At 45.8% G+C, this 14287-nt stretch overlaps 1 protein-coding gene across 9 annotated transcripts in view; it reads right to left on the bottom strand.

The window, feature by feature from the left end:
- Positions 1 to 14287, bottom strand: part of PPP1R16A (protein phosphatase 1 regulatory subunit 16A) — a 78698-nt gene that overhangs the window by 37181 nt on the left and 27230 nt on the right. Inside the window, exon 2 of one of the 9 annotated variants that reach the window (XM_048841869.2) lies at positions 9863 to 10021. The exons of the other annotated variants lie outside the window; for them this stretch is intronic. The gene's annotated coding sequence lies outside the window, so the exon portion shown is untranslated. The remainder of the gene's footprint in view (positions 1 to 9862; positions 10022 to 14287) is intronic. 9 annotated transcript variants of the gene reach the window in all.

The raw sequence follows: 14287 nt of genomic DNA, 5'->3' as shown, positions 1-14287 counted from the left end.
TAAAAAACATAGAAAGAGAACCAAAAGAGTGCCACCGTGGCTAAACAATAAAGTAAGAGAAGCAGTGACAGGTAAAAAGGCATCCTTTAAAAAGTGGAAGTTAAATCCTAATGAGGAAAATAGAAAGGAGCAATGGCAAATGAAGTGTAAAAATATAATTAGGAAGGCCAAAAAAGAATTTGAAGAACAGCTTGCCAAAGACTCAAAAAGTAACAGCAAAAAAATGTTTAAGTACATCAGAAGCAGGAAGCCTGCTAAACAACCAGTGGGGCCAGTGAATGATCTAGATGCTAAAGGAGCACTCAAGGACAATAAGGCCTTTGGGGAGAAACTAAATGAATTCTTTGCATCCATCTTCACAGCTGAGGATGTGAGGGAGATTCCCAAACCTGAGCCATGGTTTTTAGGTGACAAATCTGAGGAACTGTCCCAGATTGAGGTGTCTTTAGAGGAGGTTTTGGAACAAACTGATACACTAAACAGTAATAAGTCACCAGGACCAGAGCTCTGAAGGAACTCAAATGTGAAATTGCAGGACTACTAACTAGTCTGTAACCTATCATTTAAATCAGCTTCTGTACCAAATGACTGGAGGATAGGTAATGTGACACCAATTTTTAAAAAGGGCTCCAGAGGTGATCCCGGTAATTACAGGCCGGTAAGCCGGACTTCAGTGCCGGGCAAACTGATTGAAACTATAGTCAAGAACAAAATTGTCAGATACATAGATGAATGTCATTTGTTGGGGGAAGAGTCAACATGGTGTTTGTAAAGGGAAATCATGCCTCACCAATCTACTAGAATTCTTTGAGGTCAACAAGCATATGGACGAGGGGGATATAGTGTACTTAGATTTTCAGATAAGTCCCAGGTAGACTGCAAGGAGCTACAAAAGGATCTCTCAAAACTGGGTGACTGGGCAACAAAATGGCAGATGAAATTCAATGTTGATAAATGCAAAGTAATGCACATTGGAAAGCATAATCCCAACTATACATATAAAATGATGAGGTCTAAGTTAGGTGTTTCCACTCAAGAAAGAAATCTTGGAGTCATTGTGGACAGTTCTCTGAAAACATCCACTCAATGTGCAGCGGCAGTCAAAAAAGTGAACAGAATATTAAGAATCATTAAGAAAGGGATAGATAGAACAGAAAATATCATATTGCCTCTATATAAATCCATGGTACGCCCACATCCTGAATACTGCGTGCAGATGTGGTCGCCCCATCTCAAAAAAGATATACTGGAATTGGAAAAGGTGCGGAAAATGGCAACAAAAATGATTAGGGGTATGGAACGGCTGCTATATGAGGAGAGATTAATAAGACTGGGACTTTTCAGCTTGGAAAAGCGATGACTAAGGGGGGATATGATAGAGGTCTATAAAATCATGACTGGTGTGGAGAAAGTAAATAAGTGTTATTTACTCCTTCTCATAACACAAGAACTAGGGGTCACCAAATGAAATTAATAGGTAGCAGGTTTAAAACAAACAAAAGGAAATATTTCTTCAGACAACGCACAGTCAACTTGTGGAACTCCTTGCCAGAGGATGTTGTGAAGGCCAAGACTATAACAGGGTTCAAAAAAGAACTAAATACATTCATGGAGGATTGGTCCATCGATGGCTATTAGCCAGGATGGGCAGGGATGGTGCCCCTAGCCTCTGTTTGCCAGAAGCTGAGAATGGGCGACAAGGAATGGATCACTTGATGGTTACCTGTTCTGTTCATTCCCTCTGGAGCACCTAGCATTGGCCACTGTTGGAAGACAGGATACTGAGCTAGTTGGACCTTTGGTCTGACCCAGTATGGCTGTTTTATGTTCTATGTTCTTATCTATTACAAAAACTCATGGACTGACTTTCAAGTACCTTCAGACATTTGCTCTCACCGTCAGCATCAAGAAATGGTTCTATTAAGACAGGGGGTTCCACAAGATCCTTCAATTACCTTAAATGCAAAATCAGCTAGAAGTAGTCCAAAAGTCCAGCTATTTAGGTTCTACAGGGACCACCAACCTCTCACTGGATGAGAAACTAAATGTTCACATTGGAAAGGCTGCCACCACCTTTAGCAGATTAACTAAAAGAGGACGCAAAAAGAAAAGGAGTACTTGTGGCACCTTAGAGACTAACCAATTTTCCGTGTTTCCACGATATGCATCCGATGAAGTGAGCTGTAGCTCACGAAAGCTCATGCTCAAATAAATTGGTTAGTCTCTAAGGTGCCACAAGTACTCCTTTTCTTTTTGCGAATACAGACTAACACGGCTGTTACTCTGAAACCTAAAAGAGGACGGAACAACTCAAAGCTGACCATCAAGACCAAAATGCTAGTGTACCAAGCCTGCAGCCTTGGCACTCTCGTGTATGGCGGGGAAACATGGACAACTTATGCTCATTAGGAGAAAAGGTAGAACTGTTTCCACCTACGTTGTTTACACTGCATACTAAACACCAAATGGCAGGATAAAGTCACCAAGTCACCAGTGCAGAGGTTCTTCAAAGGGCAAATTTCTCAACTGCGACAGCCCTGCTCAAGCAAAGACAACTGTGACGGCTGGGCCATCTGAGTAGGTTGGAAGACGGACGCATACCCAAGGACATGCTATATGGGGAGCTCTCAGAGGGAACAAGAACAACAGGACGTCCCAAACTTCGCTATAAAGACACATGCAAGCGAGATATGAAGGAATTTGGAATTGATCCTGACCAATGGGAAATCTTGGCAAGTGATCATAACAAGTGGCACCATCATCTCCATCAGGGTATCAAAGACCATGACAGGAGCTGGCCCCTACAGCTTGAAGAGAAGAGCCTATAGGAAGCAAGCAGCTCCCAACCGAGATAGATACATTTGTAATAACTGCCAAAGATCATGCAAATCTCGGATTGGACTATTCAGTCACTTGCGACATTGCAAACCATCTACATCATAGGCTGCAATCCCCACCGTTGCTCGCAGACGAAAGGATACCAACTTGCTGAAAAGCTTGGTGAGGAAACCAGCAACCAAAGAGGTGGTAGCTGGATGTTCTCAGCCCATGCTAAAGCTTGATCAGATCAGTATCTGTCTCTCAAACCTGTGAGGAACACAAAAGCCACTCTTGATCAAAAGAAACGTCTTTCTTCCCAGTTCTTCCTTGACATTTGTGCTGCAGTGTCCCTCTTTATCCTTTAATCGACTAATATTTATTCTAGGAACATAGGAAATACATAAGAATGGCCATACAGGGTCAGACCAAAGGTCCATCTAGCCCAGTATCCTGTCTTCCGACAGTGGCCAGTGGCAGGTGCCCCGGGGGAATGAACAGAACAGGTAATCATCAAGTGATTCATTCCTTGTCGCCCATTCCCAGCTTCTGGCAAACAGAGGCTAGGGACACCACCCCTGCCCATCCTGGCTAATAGCCATTGATGGACCTACCCTCCATGAATTTATCTAGTTCTTTTTTGAATTGACATAGTATTGTCCACATAGTACAGTATTCTTGCCTCAAGCGGTGACCTATGGCAGATATTTCATAGGAAAGGAAAGTGAAAATCCTCATGATCTACCCAATTGTGCAATACTGGGGGGCGGGGTCTCTCCAGATCCCAGTTAGTGCTCATTTAACACTCTAGAGCAGGAGGCCTGATAAGCCTACTATCAGAGCTTTGAACAAGGCCGATAATTAGCTATTTTGTTGACAATTCATTGACACTCCTTTATGACATTAGCAGTGCAAAGGTCGGAGATGGAACAGACACATTCAGTTATCACGCCTGTTCCCTGCCACCTAGTCAGAATCCCTCCAGAGCTCTGTCCAGTCCATTTCCAAGGCACGCCGAGAAGGAGCTCTCACCATCTCCCTTGGAAGAGCCTCTTCCTAGTGGGAAGCTTTTACTGACAGTCAGCCTACATTTGAGTTTCCTTCAGTTATTCCTGATTGTCCAGTGGCCCTTCCCCCATTAACCAGAACAGCTCCTCTCCTTCCATGGGATTTATAGCACTTCCCTGTCACCATCATTCCTCTCTGCATTCAGGTCCACACAAAGTCCCATCTCTTCTCCTTTAGTGTTTCTAAAGTCCGCTCAGCAGGGCACAACCTTCCTCATCTTGCGCCCCCAGCAACCTCCCTCCTTAAGGCGACCACGCTGTACCACTATTCATCTCTACAATGGTGCTGGTTACTCCCATTTCAGGCCTAATTAATCAAACCCAAAGAAAACACAACTGCGACATGACTGACCAGCACTCTTTGTAAATACAAGAGGACGCCAGCTAGCCATGCCCCGAGTATCTGAACCACCTTGAGCCACTAGCATCTCCTTTTCCAAGTACTCCCATTATCCAAATGGCTGTGGAGCTGCTCAAGCTGTTTGAATAATCAGGATGCTAAAGCGGTTTCCTCTTTCCTCGCTATTTTCTGCTACCTACCCCAACCCCTTATTACTGCTTCATCATGTGGGGTATTTTGTTTGCTTGGTTCTCTGTAGAGCAAAAGATCCCAGGGTAGGACCCTTGTCTTCTTACTGGTCTGCAAAATACCAAACACACCAGTGCTGGTAGATAAATATTAACTAATCCTGATCTGGCAGTTGTGTGTCGCCTCGTAGTCAGGCACTACAGATTTCATACTTTAACCTGACCTCAGTGCTATCCTCATTATTGATTCCTATTCTATAAGGTTTATTTCCACTTACAGCTCTCTGATTGATACTCAGTTGTAATTAAAAAAGAATAGTTCCTTTACCAGGGCTGGCAGGGAAGGCCCAGGCAGAACTGCACTGACTTGGATAACTTATTTCCCTGTCCGGCTCTCCTCTGTTACAGAACCTACTTTATTCCATTCAAGGGAGGAATGGGGGGTTTCAGTAGGCACCACGACAAGCATTATTGGCTCCCTAGGTGGAAGCCTCTAAGCTACAAGAATGAATATGCTAGGGAGTGAACTCCCCTCTCAGCCCCAAGGTGACTCCACCACACCAGGGAGGACGCACACTGTACTGCCAAAGTGGAAGAGGTTTGCCCTGCTGCGACCACTGGTGTAGGGAAGTCTTTGGTCTTCCACCAAGCGTGGAAACATCTGGCACAAACGTTAAAAGCAACTTGCCTAAAGCCATGCAGCATATCAATGGCAGAGCTGAAAAGAACCCAGAAGTGCTGGTTCAATCCAGAGCTAACTGCACTGTCCCTCCAGAGGTTTTGGGGGAGAATTTCTTTAAGGACAGGTAGGAGTGTCACAGCGGTAATCTATCTCATGACACACAGTCTGGTAAGGGCTGAGCCTTGGCTGCCAGTGGGGTTGGGAGAGCAATCCCATGAGAATGAGATCTCCTGTTCCCTACAAGAGAACACGTCTCCTTGCTGCTTTGTGAAGCTAACCCAGGGAGGGCCTGAGGGAATGGTCATGCCATGAGGTACAGGTCTCTCACACTTCAGTACCAATCACTGAGGGTGGAAACTGCAGCACTCCTCAGAACAGAAAGGGCCGACATTCAGCAATCATTGTATCAAGGAGGAAGCTAACGCCTGCCAGAAACTTACACAACACAACAAAAAGAACCAAGAGAAAACAAGCAAAGAATCCTGCCTGTGGAAACAGTAAACACCCATTCCCAGTGTTTGCATGCTGAGGGGAACCGGTAAATACTGACACAGCCTCCCACGGAGCTATTCTTTCAGGCTGAAAGACGTTAAGGGCTTTGCGGTGTCAGGGAGACAGCAGGTCAGACCTGGTGGAAACTGGGGATTTATAAAAAGGAGACCAAGTGAGTCGGGGGGGAAAGGAAACGAAGAACCCAGCAAAAGTCCTGTCTGAAATAAGCCAGAACATACAGTATCGATATCTGCAGTCACAGTACTGTCTCAGGCTGTAAGCTTATTACACCGCACAAGATATTCAGGGTCAGGCCAGGTCAGCACATGTACAGGAGATCTTCAAGAGGAAAGGATTCCGGTAATTCAGTAGATAGCACTCCCCTCTCCCCGTCAATACTGAAGTAGTGCTCAGCCCAGCACTAGGGGGGCACTGTATGCTAGATGAGACATACGCAGGGCCCAATGCTTGTGGTTAAAGATCCCATGGCTCAATGCTTGTGGTTAAAGATCCCATGGCCCTTTTCATAGAATATGCAAGTTGTGCTGTCCCTGGTGTCTTGGCCAAATTCCACAACTTAAGTGAGAAAAAAAATTGGGTTTGTGCCCTTTTTATATGGACAAAGCAGCACTGGTAGGTTTCTTCCCCAGAAGAGGCCACAAGGAGGGGGTGGGGATGGAGAAGAACCTGGTAGCTGGAGAATTACTGAAGTGATGCGATCAAAGGACCACGAGAGGAAAATGTGAACAGGGGAGGGGGAAAGGACTTTTGGTCAGACTGTTTACACCACCTACTGGAGCACAATGAGTCAAAAGCACTTGGGAGGAAGGAAGCCTTTGCCAGGGGTTCAACATTCCCATGGCTTCAAGCAAGGTTCACAGTGTGCATCCCTGGAGACCGAGTTCTCCCGCAAAACCAGGGGAGCAGAGTTGATATTTCTGGGTTTTAAAATTGAAGATTTTTTTTTAAAGAAGCACAAGGCTAATTACCCACCTTTGGCAGGTCTCCTGTCATTTGTGTTGGACAAATTATTGTTCCATGTCCTAGTCTGTAGTGCAGTGGTGCTGTGTGCTGTTAAAGCAGTGGCATTTGGTCCACACAGGTATGGCTGCATTTCAGTGCTGGCCGAAGTAATCCTTGTAGTATCATTTGTAGCACTTTAGGATCTATATAAATGCAAAGTACTTTTTTTTTTTTTTTTTTTTTTTAAAGCTGGTCTTCAATAGTTAAGGGATTGATTCCAGCTCCTGGGAATTTTGAGGTACTTCACCTCCATTTCTGTAATGAAGGCAAGAGAATTCTGCAGACTCCCTATCCTGGAGATCTGCACCATTTCAAGGTTAAATATTACAGCATGACGAGCACTGCTTGGCCCTGATGCAGTTCAGTGTGTCCAATGTCAACTGGCATGGCACACACACACACAGCACTCCCCTCAAACCATTGCAGAGCCTTTGCACTCCAGAATCTAGCCTTCATTTCCTGCACAGCCGCTCAGAAAAGAGACATAGCAGCAGGTGTGTGGCTGGCAGCAGAATGATGCGCACACTTTGTTTCTGTTATAAATTTATACACAGTAATAAATTAAGTTATTATTATAAAGTAATATGATCTTATCTTTTGTTTCCAGTGCTTTGGTTGGTACTTTGTGCTCCCGAGGCTTAAGTCCAATGAATGCTTACAGCTGGCTCCATCCTGGCTGAGGATCCACACACATGACTGCTCAGCAGAGCTGGCTGGAAGGGAGCTTGTGACATCACGAATGGCAGCACCCTCAGCCTCCCACAGCTGGGGAGCAGTCTGCTCCCCCACTCCATCCCAGATCTATGGCTGTGGGTTTCCTGGCCCCCAACGGCAGGAAGCCTGAACATGAATAACTTGTGATCTTTAGGAGAAACCACTGTGGGAAATCGCGCCACTCTAGTCATGATTTTGCACTGGGTATATTTTACAGAACTGTTTAGCAAAATCAAAAATTTAAAGGAGATTAAATATTTCTTCACTTCTATAAAAAATAAGAGACAACCCTGGCCTAATGGCCTCTGCATTCTCCAGTGTCCTAATCTGTATCACCTGATTGGAGCTCCTGCTGGGAAGTGTCACTACAAAAGCTGCTTCCATAAAATAGCAACAAGGATTACTGAGAACTGGCCCAAGCCTTCATTTTATATATGCTCCAAAACAGGCTGATTTACTATAAGAGTTTTGCTGTAAGCCCACATCTCATCACCACCAAACACAGATTTTACATTAGAATGTCAGTTAGTATGAAAGTTTCATATTTGATATTTTTTTCTTAGAGATTTTTAGATAGAGTTAGATGTAGCTATTGTGCAAAGTTAAAATATTTTTAAAAACAGGAGATCTTAAAACAGAGTGAACAAAGCAGAGAAACACAGGGGGGCTTTTCCAGAAAGCAATAGCTGCAGAGAAGTGGCCCAAATGTGTTGAGGAAGTTGGTGCTAGATGAGCAGAAGGAGTGAGGGAAGAGAAGACGTAGAGAGATAAGGCACAGACAGAAGGGCTGTGAGATCAACTGAATCATGTCTCAGAAGTACATTAAAGTGAATGGTATGATCAGGTTAAAAATCATATTTAAAAAATAAATGAGTCTCCCTTGGGTTACCAGCCAGAGATCATTGAGACAAACAATTATCATTTCTCATCATTGGTACTAGAGCAGCACCAGCAGACCCAACCAAAATAAGGGCCACACCGTTCTATGCACTGTGCAGAAGATATGTAATAATAAAGGCTACAGTTTTGTCACCAACAGTTTTAGTAAAAAGAACAGGAGGACTTGTGGCACCTTAGAGACTAACAAATTTATTTGAGCGTAAGCTTTCGTGAGCTACAGCTCACTTCATAGTGAAAATCATGGACAGGTCATGGGCAATAAAGAAAAATTCACTAGCCATGACCTGTCCATGACTTTTACTAAAAATATCTGTGACAAAATGGGGATCAGTGGATCCCCACACCACCTGCAGCGGAACAGCTGAGCAGCGGCTGGAAGCTGTGGGGCCATCACCGCCTGCAGCAGCTGGGGGCTGCGGGGAAACCCTGTCGCCTGCAGTTCTGGGGATCCTGTGCTGCCCACAGGGGCTGAGAGCTCGGGAGTTCCCCGCTGCCTGCAGTGGCTGGGAGCTGCAGGGATCTTCTGCCGCCCACAGCTCCGGGGGCCCCTAATGCCGACCACGGCCAGGAGCTCGGGGCTTCCCCCACTGCCCGCAGCTCCGTGGGCCCTTGCTGCCACAGGGGTAACCCCCGCCACCCATGGGAGCTGCGGGGTTCCCCCACCACCCAAAGCACCCGGGCACCCACCACCCGTGGCAGCAGTGATCTTCAGGGGTTCCCCTGCTGCCTCTGGCAGCCTCCAGAGCTCCTGGCCCCAGCGGGCGGTGGGGGACCCTGCAGTTCCCAACCACCGCAGGCTGAAGTCATGGAGGTCAGTGGAAGTCACGGATTCCGTAATAAGTGTAATAACTTAGTCATAAGTGACAGTCCCCACCCCAAAGAACTTACAAGCTAAACAGGCAAGACAAAAAAGGATGGTGGGGCGGGGGGGGAGAAAAAAGTGAAAGCGACTTCCCCCAGATAGCACAGCAAGTCAGTCACAACAACAGAACGCAGGTTTCCTGAGTTCCAATCTAGTGCCTTATACATGGGACAATGATGCCTCTTTATGCTGTTTGTTTACTTCCAGCATGTCACCCATTTTGGATAATTGAAATGTACTACCCAGTTTCCCTTTCAGGGTTCGCATGCCCTAGAACACGGATGTAATGTTTGGGTTGCAAATGCAGCAGGGATACGTTTGACAAGAGGCTTTGCCTTGGTGGTTTCTGCATTTTTTCAATTAAAGGGATCGTGGTAGCGTGGCTACTAGTCTCAGCTTTTGTAAAAGCTCATTTGTACCAAAACCTAAACTTGGGGGACAAATCTGATCTGACAGCAGGCCATGAAAACCCAGGGAGGATCATATTGAACTGGATTATGGAATTACTGTCACCCATTAGATTCTTCAATTCCGATCACAGCCTATTTTAGATTCTTTCATTTCCAAAATTGGTACTGAATGGACCATACGGATGGAAACAAAAATGCCAGATACAGGGCACATTTATTGTCTATCGCATATATTCTTAAATATACAGTGCAAGAATATGTACAGTATGCGCCAGTACTGTTTCTGCACTTTTGTTTTAAATATTGTTTTAGTTTTCTACACACAGGGCTTTAGTTTCAATGCTATTTTGAAGAGGTCATTCGTTACCTGTAAGGAAAGGATCGAACTTCACTCAGCAGGTGGAAGAGGGACCATTATGATGCCATGAAACATTCGCAACGAGGCCAGAGGGAGTTGGGTGCCAAACTTTCCGACCACGTCTACATTAGGAAGGGCTTGCTGGCATAGCTGTCGTGGCAAATCCTCCTACAGCGGAGAGACAGTTTATACCAGAAAGAGTTCTTCTGCCAGCATAGCTTATACCAGTTCCCCAAGCAAAATAAGGTATACTGGGGAAAGGGCCTTTTCAACAGGATAAATACTTCTACACTAGGACTAGCTTACCTTGCTATGCTACCAAGCAAAACTTTTAAGTGCAGATGACCAGGTCTCACTGACTTTCAAGAACTTAAAATCCAAGCCAGATGCTCTCAAAGTGCCGAGTTACATAGTCATGGAGTTGTCGAGTCACTACAGCCTGGACGAGATAAACGGGGCAGGTGACACCTCTCAGAGTTATTGTTCCAGACTCTGCAGCCACAGGCAGATGACATTACTTCAAGTTTATACTTGGGTCATATTTTTTCCATAACCCTCAGGAGTGGACAATTTTTTAAATGACTCGTCAGAGTCTGGAGCACAATTCTACTGCATCAGGGTGAATTCCACAACAAATCCAGTGACCATGGAATTGCAGATTACACAGGGGCCTGCACAGAGCTACCGTGACTACTAAATAAGTATGAACCCTTGTGATGTATAAATATAAACCATGGTTAAAGACGACCACATCTCCTATTTCCTTTTTATTATTTGTATTAGGTAGTCTGGGTCCCACTGTGCCAGGCTCTGTACAGACATATAGACAAAAATGATCCCTGCCCCAAAAGCTGACAATCTAGAGACAAAACGCAACTGGTGGGTGAAACAAGCCAGCAAGGAGGCAGGATGAAGTTACAATTATACAAACTTGTGCACCAGCTGTAAGTATTTTGTGTGCGTAGTTTTGAGTAGCAGCAGTAGTCTCCGCTCAGCTGTCTAGAACTGCTTACAAGCTCATTCTAAAGCAAGCGTGCAGAGAGGGCCTTCAGCCATTAGAAACCCACACAAATAGGCAGTAAGGCGGCACATGTCTGTCTCTAGCGTTCTCCCCCTCTCCTCCACAAATCAGCTTCAGGCTGGGTTTCGAATTTCCTCCTTCAGACCCTTTTGTTTCTGCCTCTTCTCCACCTGATCCTCGGGCCTACGTTTCTAGCTCCCCTTTTGATCCCACTCTCCCCACATTCTTAGGGTGACAAAGAAAAAAGGTTGATGCACTTCCAAGGTCCTCCCTATTTTCTCCATTTACCCCATCCAGGCCCCGCAAGCGAGTCCCCTCCCTCAGAGAGGATGGATGGATTTAGCTACTGTTGCTGTTCTGTCAGAGAGACAGAGGAAGTCCTAAACAGGACATAAGAGGTAAGTATCCTTCCTGTAGGGGCAGAGTGCTTTACCAGGCCTTGCCAGCACAGGAAGTGAGGGACCCAGCTCAGTCCACAGGATCTGCCACTAGACTCTTCTGCTTGGGTGCCCTGGGCCCACTCTCCCTCAGCTCTTCACTCCCCCTTCTGTTAGTCACCACTTATTCCCCATCTCCTCTCTGTCCCAAGTATAAAGCCCATAAAGGAATTTTCCTTTAAAGGATTTTACACCCAGGACAACATAAGAAATTACTGGGAGTATTAACAGCCACCAAGGCTTTATCAACACACACATTCACCAGGCTAGGCTGCTCTGAGAGACACCTTCATTCCAGTCTGTCCTACAAACATGTTTCCTCATGGTCCGCAAAAAGTGAGATGATCATTTTTTTTTTTTAAATAAATTGTGATTACTATATCGTCCCTCTCTCCGGATTTCCCAGTAGGCCCCATCCTTTGAATCTCTCACACTGGGCTCTCAGAGGCAAGGACTGGCTATTTTTGGATCTTGCACAGCAGTGACCATATTGTGAATGCTAAACAAATAATCACCAGATCAAACCCTATACATCTTGCCCATCACTCCAACATCCTCCTCAAATGCCCATCAGAGCAAATGAGTCAACAGTGTGCCCTTGTTGTCAAGAAGGCCAATGGCATTTTGGGATGTATACGTAGGGGCATTGCCAGCAGATCGAGGGACGTGATCGTTCCCCTCTATTCCACATTGGTGAGGCCTCATCTGGAGTACTGTGTCCAGTTTTGGGCCCCTCACAACAAGAAGTATGTGGAAAAATTGGAAAGAGTCCAGCGGAGGGCAACAAAAATGATTAGGGGACTGGAACACATGACTTATGAGGAGAGGCTGAGGGAACTGGGATTGTTTAGTCTGCAGAAGAGAAGAATGAGGGGGGATTTGATAGCTGCTTTCAACTCCCTGAAAGGGGGTTCCAAAGATGATGGATCTAGACTGTTCTCAGTGGTAGCTGATGACAGAACAAGGAGTAATGGTCTCAAGTTGCAGTGGGGGAGGTTTAGGTTGGATATTAGGAAAAACTTTTTCACTAGGAGAGTGGTGAAACACTGGAATGCATTACCTAGGGAGGTGGTGGAATCTCCTTCCTTAGATATTTTTAAGGTCAGGCTTGACAAAGCCCTGGCTGGGATGATTTAGTTGGAGATTGGTCCTGCTTTGAGCAGGGGGTTGGACTAGATGATCTCCTGAGGTCCCTTCCAACCCTGATATTCTATGATTCTATGAAATGAGCTTTATACAGTGTTAACAAACCCGGGCTATATGGGTCCCAAGCAGGAGCCAGTTCCAAAGTCAAGTCCCTTCTGCGGAACGTCTTGCCAGTCCCCTCCCATCTAAACTGGTTATATCATGCAGGGAGAGAGGTTGCCATTCAGGTCAATTCATCCCAAACCGCTTAGGGCATTCACAGCTTAACACAGCACTTTGATCTCCACTCGGAGGCTTACCAGCACCTAGGACTGAGTCCAGGGCACAATATAATAAGCAAAGCACCACATTCCACAATAGTTTCAGTTTCTGAACAACATCATACAATGCCATTACAGCAATCTTTAATCGAGGTGACAAGTGCTTGCATAACTGAAGCAAAGCCCATACTGGAAAGGACAAGGTGCACTCTTGTAGCGAAGCAGAGATGGAAAGTTTGCACAGCGATCGATGCATCAGCGGTTGATTTAGCGGGTTTAGTGAAGACCCGCTAAATTGACCGCAGACCGCTCTCCTGTCAACTCCTGTACTCCACCGGATCGAGAAGAGTAAGGGGAGTCAACGGAAGAACGTATCCCATTGACATCGCGCAGTGTGGACCCCGCAGTAAGTAGATCTAAGCTACATTGATTTGAGTTACACTATTCACATAACTCAAATTGCGTAGCTCAGATCGAATTTCCCCTGTAGTGTAGACAAGGCCTAAGAGTAACGTAGGACCTCACACCACCTAGGGAATTTTGTCACTGACTTCAGCAAGGCCAGAATTTCACTCCCAGATTGCAAAATTCTGAGCAACATCACAGCAACAAAATGATGGTCTCACACTCCATCAAACAGGGACACCAACATAATTTGGACTGAGCCTCAGCCAAGCTCCAACTCATATAGATACTGGGCCAGGTCAGTGGTGATGAAACAGAGCTAGATGCCAGCATATTGCCTACACCCCTCCTTACCTTCCCAATGGCCTGATATATATCAGGAACAGGAGAGGATAAAATAGGCCCTTAAGATAACCTCCAGAGAGGGTTCTTAGGGGCAGAGGAACAATTACCAAACACTATCCTGCGGCAACCACAGACAGATAATAGAACTGAGGAGGGGCATACGGAGCCTTTCCTCTCAAACAGGGCTCAGGTCAGTAATGGGCAAGAGCTGTTGCCCAGTCAGATGGCAATTTAGTGGCCTGGGTAAAATGACTTGGTGGATCTCAGTCCAGTCCTGGGGGCAGAGAGGCAAAGGTCTGAGCAGGCCACGGACACAGGGTTGCCAAATTTGGTTGGACGTATTCCTGGAGGTTTCATCACATGGCATCATCTTTAATTTAAGATTAATCTTTAATTCCTGGGGTCTCCAGGACAGTCCTGGATGGTTGGCAACCCTACACAGAGACCAAGCCACTAGAGGGGTCAGCTCTCCAGCTGGCAGGCGATGTAGGGAAGCTACACCTATTATATGGACAGAGAGCATCAGCCTCCAGGCTGACTGAGCCAGCAGTTTTCCTCCATGTGAAATTTAATGCAAAAAGCCACAAAGCCCCTTTTCTGTTCCTTCACTAGAGCCCGTAACCAAGTCCTGAAGAGATTCAGCTGGTTAACATCATTTCTATTTTTAGCCAGTCTGCCTTTTCATTTGAGGACCATACTGTGTCATTATCTAGTCAGGCCAGAGGAAGGGGGAGGGGCAGACGGGGCATCCCCTCTTTCACTTGGAATCTGTGCTGGGAGAGGAGGTGGGGAAACGAGGCCGTTGTAAATTGCTTAATCC

This window comes from Caretta caretta, chromosome 2, assembly GCF_965140235.1.
Source record: "Caretta caretta isolate rCarCar2 chromosome 2, rCarCar1.hap1, whole genome shotgun sequence".
Lineage (NCBI taxonomy): Eukaryota > Metazoa > Chordata > Testudines > Cheloniidae > Caretta > Caretta caretta.
The sequence above is the reverse complement of the archived record's forward strand: the minus strand, read 5'-3'. Positions and strand labels throughout refer to the sequence as shown.